The 14,210-nt window shown below is 28.3% G+C and overlaps 2 pseudogenes across 1 annotated transcript; both read right to left on the bottom strand.

Annotated features, from left to right (window-relative positions):
- Positions 1-3,244: 3,244 nt before the first annotated feature.
- On the bottom strand, positions 3,245-5,141 carry LOC111291375 (tetrahydroberberine oxidase pseudogene; annotated as a pseudogene). Its single transcript, XR_016346441.1, has one exon. The product of XR_016346441.1 is annotated as a tetrahydroberberine oxidase pseudogene (transcript).
- A 5,904-nt stretch (positions 5,142-11,045) lies between these two features.
- On the bottom strand, positions 11,046-13,530 carry LOC111290765 (tetrahydroberberine oxidase pseudogene; annotated as a pseudogene).
- Positions 13,531-14,210: the final 680 nt, after the last annotated feature.

Below are 14,210 nucleotides of genomic sequence, written 5' to 3'. Positions count from 1 at the left end.
AAACCTTCAAAACCTCTATTCAAGCCTTTACTCAAAACCTTCTGAAAATCTTAAAGACACGTGTGAAAATCTCATTTAAAGTAATTTGTTCCCGATTGTCGCCTAGATGATGCGGTATTTAAGAAATTTTATTTCGTTAAGTCTTTTCACACGATTTCGTAATTCGCATTGATAATAAGATTAATAAATAAAAGGTATAACAGTAAATTAAGATCTTAAATATAAACAGTCACATCTAAGCTCTGCCTAGATGTTGGAGAGTCGGGGTGACCTCATTATACTTAAGAACTTAACTTTTAAATTGCATCTCATCCTACATAACATTCATTGGCATACATACGTTAGCATGTTATTATCAGTAATTATTTGCACTATGTTGTCTTTAATTTTTATTTACTACTTAGTGATAAAATATTTTATAATAAAAAAAGAATAATACTTTTTAAAAAAAATTGTGATATTACAAAATAAAAAAAAAAACATTCCAAAAGAAATAATTCTTGGTACTCTGCCTAGATGTTGGAGAGTCACCAACAATTTTTTATAAAAGAGTGTTATTTCATTTTAAGGATTGTTGTGTTAAATCTTAAGCGAAAAGAGTTATTTTAAATTTTATTTAGATGTTGGAGAATTTTAAGATAATTCTTTAACTTAAAGATTTTCTCAATATTTTTAAATAAAAATTTTAGCAAAAATATTTTTTTAAAACGAAGAGAATTAGTATTAAATTTCAAGTCAAAATCATTTTTATCCAACACCGAAAATAGCGCATAATTAAATAGTATCAATTTATGAGCGTTGTGGGGGTACTAATCTTTCTCCAATGTAATCGACTCTCGAACTCAACCTGATTTTTCGTAGATCAAAATTTATCTTTTTGATAAACTTTAAACTCATTTTTATAATTTTATTAAAAAGATAAATTTTTTGGTGACCAATCACACCCTAACAAATATTGCTAACGACTCTCTTTTATTTTTTTTCAATTTTAAAACTCATTTACATCTGACGATCTCAAAATCGTTACGACAGTTACTCTTTAAACACCAATAAAATATGTAATACCAAATATAACTATAAATGCCCTAATAATTTTCTAAATACCTCAAATTATATCGAACATGTAAAATATATAAAATAAGTTTTCATGTAATATCTTACAGTGAAACGTGGCATGTTTACTATTTAATTATTAAATCTTATATTTTTGCAAACTTTGGCTTTAAATTTGACTGTTTTACGTTACGCCACATAGCACCCTCTTATTGCATTTTTTTTTCTTTTTTATATTTCATTATTTTATCCAAAGTTATAAAAAATATTTTTTAAAAATTTTATTTTTTTGAAATCCACTTATACTAAATTCCTTTTTTCCTTTTCACTTTTCTTTTAATTTTTAAAATATTTATTAATTTTAATAAAGACATTGTACCAAGAATATGTGACGTGCTTTTTTACATTTTCTATTTTTTATATGTTCAATAAATAATTTTTAATTTTTAATTTTTTCGTAACACCACTTGTCATACCAGTTATTTTTTTTATTTTTTTTATTTAATAAATATTTTTAAATTATTTAAATATTGAGTTCATTTGATATTATTATTAAAAATATTTTTCATTATTAACACTGGTGTTGGCATCATATCTGAATTTGATTTTTTTATTTTTTAGTTTTTTTTCAATTATTTAAATTTCTCAAGAAAAACTCATCGTTCCTTTTTTTTTTTTCTCATTTTTTGTTTTATTTTTCATCTTTGTTTTTTCACTTGTTCACTTTTCTCTATCTTTGATATTTAATTTTTTATTGAATAAATTTTATAAAAAAATAAAGATCAATTAAAATATTCATGTGTCATTCTCATTTGTTTTTTTATTTTTCATTTTTTTCAATCAAATAAATTTTACAAAAAAATTTATAAGATGAATAAAGATAACAAAATAAAAAAATTGTTATCCGTAACAACACACAAACATTCTTCTCGTTATCAAATATTAAAGGTAAAAGATCAAATGAGTTGACAAATCATGAAGTGGAAATTCTTATACTACACCCAAAAAAAAAAAAAAAGAATAATTTGGACTTTTTTTTTTTTTATTTGAATAGCATGGTAGTTGTAGTAAAACTATTCTAACTATAGCTTTTCATAATATTAGTCAAAATATGTGAACTTCTATAATCTAAATATATGTGACGATATCCTTTGTTGGTGTGAGTTTGGAACCATGGATATTAAGATCAGGTGACGTCGTTCACTGCGATTTCGTCCTTGACTCCGATTAATGCTGATTGGCCTTTTTTAGATTACAAGTTGAAAATCAATACTATTTTATCTAATGTTGGATTTACAAAATAAAAATACAACTCCAAAAGCCATCATCTGATCAGGAAAGCGGTCCATTTACCTGGTTTTTTCTCTACGATAGACTCCAAATTAAGCCGTGAGGAAATTCGAAAATGTCACCTAATTTTATAGTGGACAATCGTACTTTGACTAATTTTTTTTATTTTGACAATTTGTTCATTTTTAGTCAAAAACAACCCACGGGATTTTAAATCTATCCATAATTTTGTAATTAATATCCATTTTCTGTATATAATTGTATATTGTTTTGTCCCAAGCGTATATGATTCTAAGGTAGCAAATTCTCGTCCTTATTTCCAATATGTTATTTGCTGATTCCAAAAAATGAATAGTTTCATATTGCAAGAAATTTCATTTTAGCAATAAAATTCTGCTAAAAGTCACATGCCTTTTGGTGATCTAATAATATATTAGATAATAATGGTAAATATATCTAAACCGTCTTGATATATTAAAATTTTGAATAAAAGATATATTTTAGTTTAAAAAAAAAAGAATTTAATTTACCTTCTTAATTAGTCCAAAAACATTTGTTATCTTCTTAAATACTCCATTTACAATTAGTTAAAAGTCTAGACTAACCCTGAAAATAAAATTAAATGATCCAATTAATTCTAAAATCACAAGTTAAACCAAAAATTATATAGCTTAATACCGCAATTAAGCCCTACATCGTCATTTATGCCCAAGCTTAATTATCTTAAAACTATGCATCAAATTTTTAAATTGAGCAACTTTATTGAATTGGGTGGATGGTATTGATGATTTTATTATGTATTCGTTTGAATAAATATAAGCGAAATGCATAAAGTAAATAATTGCATTAAGTCGAACTTTATAGCATAAAATAGAAATTTGGAGAAAGAAATGCTAAAATCTATACTACAGAAAAAACCGAGTCGATCTTATTGGTATATATATAATTTATTAGACTGGGCATTCAACCATTGTGCCAGAAATGCTAAGAAAGAAGTTCAGCAACTCTTTATTATTTTTCTAAGAAGCTTTATGCTAATGAGTTTTTTTATTTCTTGAAGAAATGAGAGGAGGGATGCTTTGTTCGTGTCTGAAGAAATTTTCAGGATCAATCATCGTCTTCACATGCACCAATCTATCAAAGTTGTTCTTGAAATATTTACGACCCCAGATACTTGCTTGTGCATAACTAGTATTACCTTTATTGTTGTTCGTTCCAATGTCAAGATCTCTATAATTAATGTATGCCTCTCGTGGAGATTTTGAAACAAAAGAACTCATGTAACTGTAAAGCCTTCTGATCCATCTTATGTACCTTTCAGAGTTTATGTTGTCTTCTTCTTGCCAACCCACATTATATAAGATTTTGTACAAATTGCCAGCTCTATGTGGAAATGGAGTTGCACTCTCTGGAATCTCATCCATTATCCCCCCATAAGCAAAAAAACCAATAACACCAGATTCTGCTTCTTCCTCAGAAAATCTTGACCATAAACCTCTCAGTCCAATTTCAGGTATGGGTTCCTTTACATAGTCAGATTTTGCTTTGTAGGATGGCCTGGTAAGAGGACTCTGAAAATTCCTATCAAGCAAAATCTCCAACGATTGATTTCGTATTTGGCCAAAGTAAAGAATAGATTCAATCCAACTCATCTCAATGCAATCTTCCTTAACTAGTCCCAGCTCAGGAAATCTCTCTTGCATTAACTGAACAAACTCATCAATGCCACCAAGAAATAATGAACTAAATGAAGCTACAACTGTTTTCTTCCCATCTTGACTAGAATTCACCCTGTTTAGAGCAACAGATGAGTATATTCCATAAGGAAGCTCTGGTGCAACATACTGCCAACGATGAATAAGTTTGATTGCATTTTGTTCAAAGGTCTTGCTAACTGAAAATGCAGTCACAGTTGTCGGAATAGGAACCAACTTTAGTTTCCATGAGAGGACAATTCCGAAGCTACCACCTCCACCTCCTCGAATTGCCCAAAACAAATCTTCCCCCATGGATTTTCTATAAAGAATTCTTCCATTTACATCAATGAGTTGAGCATCAACTATGTTATCAGCAGCAAGACCGTATTTTCGAAACAATAAGCCATATCCTCCTCCGCTAAAATATCCACCCGTACCCACAGTGTGGCAAGTACCCGCTGGAAAGGCAAGAGTTGTACTTTTTTCAGCAATCCTGTAATAAAGTTCACCAAGAATTGCACCAGATTGAACCCATGCAACTCTATTTTCAACATCAACATCGACTGATCGAAAATTAATCAAGTCAATGATGACAAATGGAACTGCAGAAACATAAGAAATACCTTCAAAATCATGCCCACCACTTCTAGTTCTAGTTTGGAGCCCATGTTTTCTTGAACAATAAATTGTTGCTACAATATGGGATGTATTTACTGGTGTTACAATGACCAAAGGTTTGGGTGTATCTGGTGTGGAGAACCTAAGATTTCGGATAGTAGAATCCAAAACAGAGGAAAATGAAGAATTATTTCGTGTGTAGATTACTTTAGAAATAGTAGGGTCATTTGAACGAAGGGAAAGGCAATGAAGAAAATCCTCATGAGCCGAATTTGCCCATGACAAGGAGAAGAGAGAAGCAAAAAGCAGTGGCGTTAACAGTGAAAAGTGAGGAGACTTCATTTCTTATGTTGATTTTGTGCGTCTAAAGTATATTGAGAGAATCCGTATTTATAAATATTCCGCAAAATATGTGAACCCCTGGATGAAATTGAGGAGCGACTCGACTTAATTTGTTTTCTTCTGTTTTTTCCTACTAAAATGAAGGTGATCCAGACTTTGATCAAGCAAATAAATAAATATTCGACGTGACGTCGTTCATGGCGATTCAATCTTTGACTATAATGCGAGGGCTACACATATATGTTTAGATAAAAAAGCTTTTCAAATTTCTCTAATTTTTTCAAAGAATTTGTAGCGTACACGTTAAAATCAAACCCAATTTTCAACTTTCAGATCGCAAATGATAATGAAAGAATATATGCGATGCAATTCCGGATGCATCATTTAGGCGGTGCCCGGTTATGTGAACTGTCGTTAGAAAATGTCCAATTCGTTGACTAGGAATTATACTGCGAAGAAAGTTACCAGTGGCCACCTAATCTGACTAACGGACAATTGTCCCTTTTTTTTTTAGTTTTCATTTGACAAAAAAAATTGTTTTATTGTAAACAACCAATGAGATTGAGATTTTAAGTATATCCATAATAACAAAAAAAAAAAGAAAAGAAATATAGTCAGAGAGAATAATGATAATTTTGTCATATATATGCTCAAGGTTTTCAACGTCGTTGATTGCCTTAGATGATTGCTATGCACTCATTTAAATAATGATGTTCTAATTATTATCAAAAATTAAATTAAACGTGTCTTAATTATATAAATCTATTTATTAAATTAAAAAAATCTCATTATAATTTTTTCAACTTAACCTTAGAATAAACAAACACATTTCCCTCTTCCATATGACACCGTAATTGGGCTTGGGAAATTTTTATTAATAACTCGATTTGAGTTAGACCAAATCTACAAGTTCGTTAAGCAACTCGATCCATGAAAATATTTTATTTTGAAATACATTATAAACATTGTATGATTAATTTAACAATTATTATATGTATGTATATATTAAACTTATTTTCAACGAAGACAACTCTTAATTTAAGTCTAACTCATTAATTCAGTTGCACATTGATTGTTATATTGATTGTCCCATGTCAATCAATTTTTTTGCTTTGTTTTTTTCTTTGGTAATTTTTTATTTTGATTTTTTGCTTTACTTTTCGTTTTTTTAGTTTTATTTATTTTATATTTTGTTATTTATTAATTTGCTTATTAATTTTTTTATTTATTTTATTTACATGTATATTTAAATTTTTATTTTAAAGTTATATTTTAATCATTTGACAACATAAACAAACTAAAGATATGGGTTTAGATAAATAAATTTTTAATTTTTTATAATTATATTCATTTATTTGTATCATGTAAATTTTATAAAATTTTGTAAAAAAAAAAAAAAAAACGAACATTCTTTCAATGATAAAATTTTTAAAAAAATTACAAATGTGGTTTCCTAGACATTCCAAAGAGAAAATTTTTCCTAAAATTTTACCAAAAGTGTTTAAAAGATTTTGAAAATATTCCAATAAAAAATTTTATTTACTTTTCTAATAAAACATTTAGTAAAAAATAAAGTAGATAAAATAAAAATAAATAAATTTTTCTTAAAGTATTAAATTAATTCAATGACATAGTCTATTTAAAGGAACAAATGGATTTCTTAAATATTCTTGAGATTAGACTTGGTAGTTTTAAACATGACACTATAACACAATATGAAATGATATGAAGTAGATTTTGTAAGTTTTGAGTTTTTATGATTTATATGGTGTGAGTTTGTAATTTGGTGTTTTTTTTATGAATTTTGAGTTTTTATTATTTATTTTTATAATAAAATAAATTAAAAATTAAAATATAATACTAAGGATAAATATAAATATTAAAAGAAATAAAATAAAAATAAAATAAAAAGTTACTTTTATTATTTTTCTTTTATTTTAAATATTTTGTAAAAAATTATAATTTAAATAATTAAAAATCATACATTTGATCAAATTATTAATAAAAATACAATGCTAATAACATATACAATATGAAAAATGAAATACTATATATACATTTCAATTTTTTGTTTATTTATTATTTTTTTTATACTAAAATAATAATAAATATATTCAAAACAATTAAAAATTTGACAAGGGTTAATTCCAATTGTTTATAATGGGAAAGGGGAGAAAAACATCATTTTCTTTGAATTCATCAATAAAAATAAATCACATGTTTAAAATCGATGAAATTTACCATATGTACTTTGTTAACTAGACAATTTTAATCATTTAGCTTTTTTTTTTTTTTTTTGAATGACTAAAGAACATTGATTCAAAGAATCATATTCTAAGTTATACAACAAAAAATGGAAGAAGAAAAAATTGGTTTATAGTAAACTCTCTTTTTTTACCAAGATAAAAAGAGGAAAGTTTTTATAAGTATAATAATAAAAATGATTTTTTTTACTTGCTATTATTAAGAATTGAATTTTAATTATTAAAATTAAAAAAATTAATATTTTATTAACAGATTACTCGACAAAATAAGTAAAATTTACTTATTGTTTTCAAATACAAAAGAGGAGATATGACCAAAATTTTTTGCATTTTCATTTCAAAGAAATTTTCTAGTAGCAAAATTCAAAACCGCCTTACAAATTATTTTGATTTTTAATGTTGGAAGGACTTAAATTTTAGAGATTTATACCTAGGCCCATTTGGATTCAAATGTGGCTCTAATGGATATGTTTTTTGTTTGAAAAGTTGTGCCAAGTGGACCATAGAAACATTTGGCAAACAACTCCATGACAGCGGTAAATAGTTTTAAATGCACCATATTCTTTTCTTTTTTATTTTTTTTTTGTTGACTACTTTTCCCTTTAGCGAAAAATTTTTTTCTTCACCACAATCTTCTTTCCTATAATGCCCTTATTTTCTTATTTCTTTTTTTAATCTTTTTTTACCCTTCAAACAATGGCAAAGGAACAAAAATGTCCCTTGTAAGTTTTAACTTTGCCTTTTCATTATATATAAATTTTAATATAATTTCTTTAATTGTTATTTTATCTTTTCATTATAATTTACTTTACTGTCATGACTGGATTTGTATCCAAACATATATTTCGTCGCTTATTTTAATTTTACTACTATAATAATCAATTTTACCGATACAATAACAAATCTCATCTCCACTACCATTTTCAATTCTATTGAAATTAATTTCATCCTAATCTTAATAAACTCTTATTATATGAGAGTCTAACTACTCATATTTAGAAAGTAAAAGTGCCTTGTATACCAAGTCTACCATATTAAAGCTAAATTAATATATACCTAATCTAACTATTATACATTTTTGTCTATAGGTTTATACTTGTGTGACACCAATCAAATAAAGACACAAAGGATATTTCTCATTTGTTTTAGGGTTAGCTAGGTAATTAAGTGTTATTTGAGAGAGGAACTTCCAAATATGTTGAGAAAGGAAAGGGGAAACAACAGAGGGCTTGGGAGAAGAAAAAAGAAAAAAAGAAAGGGGTTAAGGAATCTGTAAAGAGAACAAAAAATAGGAAAATGGAGAGGAGATAAAGGAAGAAAAAGAGAAAAATGAGAAGTGGTTTGCAAAGAAAACAAAGGAAAAAAGAATTAAAAGAGAAAAAAATGAAAGGATCTAACAAAAAAAGATCTTTGTTACCAGATTCCATTTCTTACCCTTTTGGTAAAAGATGAGGAATAATAGGGGATTTTAAGGAAGAAAAGAAATAGAGAAAAGGGAGAAGATTATTGTTTACGATTTAGGGCTTCTTTATCAAATTTTAATCAGAAACTCTCTCGCTAACCAATAAAAGAAAGAAAATTAAAAAAAAATGAGAAAGAAAAAAGCATCACCAACTTTGAACATGCTTTTATGAATTTTTTTTTTTTTTTTGCTTGATAGTTGAAGATACGTGATAAAGGGAGGACATGGATCAAATGAAGGGAAAGGGATGATTAAGCTTCTCACCCATTTTTTCAATGAGAAGATAAGCAATTTTTTTTGTTTTTTTTTGTTTTCAATTCCTATATGATTTTGATATATATTGAATGAAGTATGGTCTCTTTGATATATAAATATATATGTAGCTCTAGAAAATGTAAGATTGCTTAAATCATTTATTTAGCCAATTTTTGTATGTATGAGATAAGCTTGTTTGATTTAAAAGTTTGACTTTTTAACGAAACCTAATAAAGTTAGTAATGACCATCCTGAAATATGAAATGCATGGTTGACTAACATGTTCCTATTGACTAACATTTTCCTTTAGTAATTCAAATTAAACTTTACTAGGTTAACAATAATTTGTGCAACCAGTTAATTTAAAAGTACTTGTGATCATATAGACTATTATTCTGCATATGGAGTTTTTAAAATTCATAAGTAAGTCTAAAATAAAATAATGTGATGTATTTTTTATTTATCATATGAAATTAATAATTATTTTTAATAAATCTTAATATAGTATACGTGATAACTTTTAAATTTTATTGGTAAAATTTAAAACCTCATAATCAAAGTATGAGATACTTTCTTAAACATATATATGATAATAAATAACATATTAATATTTCATTATTGACGCACTCGTTTATATTATTATTTACGTACAATACAAATGATAAAAAAAAAAAGCAAGTAGTTACAAATACAAATGAATCAAATGGTTTTTCTATTTGGCATTTTCTTTGTTATAATAATGTGGAAAATGATTGTTATGATCAATCTGTTAGTTGGCGGAATAATTTTAGCACTTTAGTTGGCCATTTCTCAACGTTAAAAGCTGCCCAAACTTAATTGATTCTGTATTATAGTATTAATTTTTCTGTCGTTTTAGATTGTTCCATAATAATTTAACAGCGCTAATTTTGTCATGTTTTCCCCTTTCTTTTTTTTACCTTATGTTTGGATAATATAAATAAATAAAAGAAAATAATTTTTTTTTTTTTAAAATAGGTATATATACCTTTTATTTGGATAATTAAAATTAATAAAAAAATTGTTTAACAATCATTGTTCTGATAAATAATAAAAAGGAAAGAAATAATTCATTATAATTTTTTTTCAATTATAATCTTTTTTTTTAATAAAATAACTTATAACATACAAATATATCTTTATACTACATAGTTTGTATAAACAAATTTTTTTAAACAAAATTGAGCATATTTAATATAATAAAATGTATTAACTTATTTATTCTGATAATAATTTCGCTTGTTTTATTGTTATATTTATAAACTATAATAATGTTATAACTTATTGTTCTGATAATAATGTTATATAAAATACTCCAAAAAAAATTATTTTTGTAGGAAATATTAGTTATATAATCAAATTTAATATCATAATAAAAATATGAATATAATAATTTTTTTATAAAAATAAAATTTTTTTTAATGCTGATTCGCCTTTTTTAGATTACAAGTTGAAAATCAATACTACTTTTATCTAATGTTGGATTTACAAAATAAAAATACAACTCCAAAAGCCATCATCTGATCAGGAAAGCCGTCCATTTACCTGGTTTTTTTCTCTACGATAGACTCCAAATTAAGCCATGAGGAAAGTTCGAAAATGTCACCTAATTTTATAGTGGACAATCGTACTTTGACTAATTTTTTTTTATTTTGATAATTTGTTCATTTTTAGTCAAAAACAACCCATGGGATTTTAAATCTATCCATAATTTTGTAATTAATATCCATTTTCTGTATATAATTGTATATTGTTTTGTCCCAATCGTGTATGATTCTAAGGTAGCAAATTCTCGTCCTTATTTCCAATATGTTATTTGCTGATTCCAAAACATGAATAGTTTCATATTGCAAGAAATTTCATTTTAGCGATAAAATTCTGCTAAAAGTCATATGCCTTTTAGTGATCTAATAATATATGAGATAATATTGGTAAATATATCTAAACCGTCTTGATATATTAAAATTTTGAATAAAAGATATATTTTAGTTTAAAAAAAAAAAAAAGAATTTAATTTACCTTTAAACCTCTCATCATATTATTTATTTGACTGAAGAAGATATTATACACATAAACTTCTTATTGTGGAGATGATTGTGCACTGCTTCCGATCGGGGTTACAACAATCATATTGTGGAGATTGACTCCCAAACCAATCTTAAGGTATGTTTTGCAGGGTGCTCCTTCCCATTACTGGCTCTACTGTGGATGATTGCAAGTCGTTGCTGGAATGGATGCAGAACGTGAGGGTGCAACACAACTTTAAGGAGGCAAACTTTTGTGCTGACCAATTAGCTAAATGGATCCCCTATGAACTCTTCCTTTCTGTTCTTTGAGGAACCTCTGAACTGTTGGCTTCTTTGTTATTGACTAATGCCATGGGAATTATGTTTCCCAAAACTATTTCTGTGTGACCCCTGTTGGGACTGTTGGGACTTTTGTTTCTGTTTAATGCACCTTTTATCAAAAACAAAAAAAAAGAAATGAGGAAACTACAAATGGTGTGATAACGGCAGATAATTATGACCTCTTGCAACGAAATCGTCTCAAAGTTAGACACTAATCCAACATATCCCATCCATCCATGGCAAAAGACAGAACCAGCAGTTTGGATTGAAGACAAAACATTATTATTTTATTATCACATGTTTAAAACTGCTGACGTTAACCATTTGTATTTGGTCTACTCAACAATTTTAATCACTTGGCTTATTTCTATATATGCTTAACAACTGAAGAACTTCGACTCTAAGCATCTTATTCTAAGTTGTAACGAAAAAGAAACAAACATTAACTGCTTTTTTTTTTTGAGGATGCTATAGTAAACTTTCTCCTTCTACCAAGATGAAAGAGGAGGGATGCTTTGTTCGTGCTTGAAGAAATTATCAGGATCAATCAACGTCTTCACATGCACCAATTTATTGAAGTTATTCTTAAAATATTTAAAACCCCAAATGCTAGCTTGTGCATAGCTTGTTTTGCCTTTATTGTTGACTCCGATGTCTAGATCCCTATAGTTGACATATGCTTCTCGTGGAGATTTGGAAACATAGGGAGTCATGTGATGATAAAATCTCCTGATCCAACTTAGGTACTTCTGAAATTCCAAATTTTCCTCTCCTGCTAGGCCAATATTGTATATGATTTTGTACATGTTGCCAGCTCTGTGTGGGAATGGCGTTTCAGTCTCTGGAATCTCATCCATTTTTCCCCCATAAGGTATCAAGAGAATTATGCCATAGTTTCCTTCTTCTTCGTAGAACTTTGGCCACACCTCTTCAAATACAGCTTTTGGAATAGGTTCCTTCACATAATCAGATTTTACTTTAAAAAATGTTTTGTTAACCGCAGCCCTATCAAGCAAAATTTCGTCTGTTGGAAGTTGACCAAAGTAAAGAAGAGATTGAATCCAACTCATTTCAATGCAGTCTTGTTTCACTAGTCCAAGCTCGGGAAATCTTTTCTCCATCAATGAAATGAGCTTATCAACCCCGCCAAGAAACAAGGCAGCAAAAGAAGCTTGAATTGTTTTCTTTCCTTCTTGACCAGAATTCACCCTTGATATGGCAACAAGAAGGAATATATCATTAGGAAGCTTGTGTGCAACGTACTGCCAACGATGGATAAGTTGGGTTGCATTTCGTTCCAGGGTCTTTGTGACTGTGAAAACAGTCACATTTGCCGGAACAGAAACCAACTTTAATTTCCAATCAAGAACAATCCCAAAGCTACCTCCTCCGCCTCCACGGATCGCCCAAAACACATCTTCTCCCATTGATTTTCTATCAAGAATTCTTCCATTAGCATCAATTAAGTGAGCATCAATAATGTTATCAGCAGCAAGCCCATATTTTCTAAACAATAAGCCGTAACCTCCTCCACTAAAGTGGCCACCAACACCAATAGTATAGCAAGTACCTGCTGGGAAGGCAAGGGTTCTGCTTTTTTCAGCAATCCTGTAATATAATTCACCTAATATTGCCCCAGATTGAACCCATGCAATGCGGTTCTCAACATCAACATCAACATCGATTGATCGAAGATTAACCAAATCAACGAGAACAAATGGAACTTCAGAAACATAAGAAAGACCCTCAAAGTCATGACCACCACTTCGAGTTCTAATTTGCAAGCCATGTCTTTTCGAACAGGAAATTGTGGCTTGGATATGGGAGGCATGCAAGGGTGTAACAATGACTAAAGGCTTTGGGGTAGCAATTGTGGAGTATCTAAGATTTTGAATGGAGGATTCTAGGATAGATGAATATGAATTATTATTTCGTGAGAAAATGACTTTAGAAATGGAAGATGAATCGTTTGAATGCAGGGAAAGACAATGAAGAAATTTCTCATGAGACTGATCAGCTGTGGTGATCACCCATGAAATTGACAAGAGAAAGGCAAAAAGGAAAGGAAACGTTGAGTAGTGAGGCTGAGGGGACTTCATTTTCTGGAGTTGGGAATTGATTGAAGTTTGCTACCGTATTTATAGTGCAAAGTAGTGAGGCTAATGCTTGATGGCCACGAATACCACGAGTCATGTGCCAACTTGATCAATCGTATCTAGATTATGTATTTTGAAGATAAAAGTTTGAATCCTGAATTTTTATATACATATCTGACTTTCATGGTAATTTCGTTAGACTATTAGGCAAAATATATAATAATTGAACAATCAGTTAATGTAGTCACCAATAGATTAATGATACGAGTCAAATAAACACCTATTTTATATTGAAAAATTGTGTGACCTTTTATAGCATATAGTTAAATTTCTTAACTTTGTTTTTTTTTTATTATTGCAATTCTTGGCTCAATTGATTTAAAAACCCTTTAGCAGTCTTTGATTCTTATATTCAATGAAGGATGATGAAATATTTATTTCTTGTATACTAATCAGGTGGTTAAAAACAATACCAACATGATGTGAAAATCATCTGGCAAAGGCCACGTATATGTCAGAAGAAAATGTTTATCAAGCAGACATGAATGAAGTTTCCATGAAAGTACGAATCATAGAAGCCATGGAAATTCGATGATCACTTTCAGCAAAGTCATCCTACACTTTTCTTTTTTTTCTAAGCGTTGATATCTGCTTAAGCGAAAAGTGTTATCCACTTTCCAATGCCTTAATGGGCCTCTTTCGTTTTCATTTTTATTTAAAATACTAAAAAAATGCATTTCTAGCAAAACCAACAGATCAAATACTTT

This window comes from Durio zibethinus, chromosome 11, assembly GCF_047325235.1.
Source record: "Durio zibethinus cultivar Kanyao isolate XHJ-2024 chromosome 11, ASM4732523v1, whole genome shotgun sequence".
Taxonomy (NCBI): domain Eukaryota; kingdom Viridiplantae; phylum Streptophyta; class Magnoliopsida; order Malvales; family Malvaceae; genus Durio; species Durio zibethinus.
The sequence above is the reverse complement of the archived record's forward strand: the minus strand, read 5'-3'. Positions and strand labels throughout refer to the sequence as shown.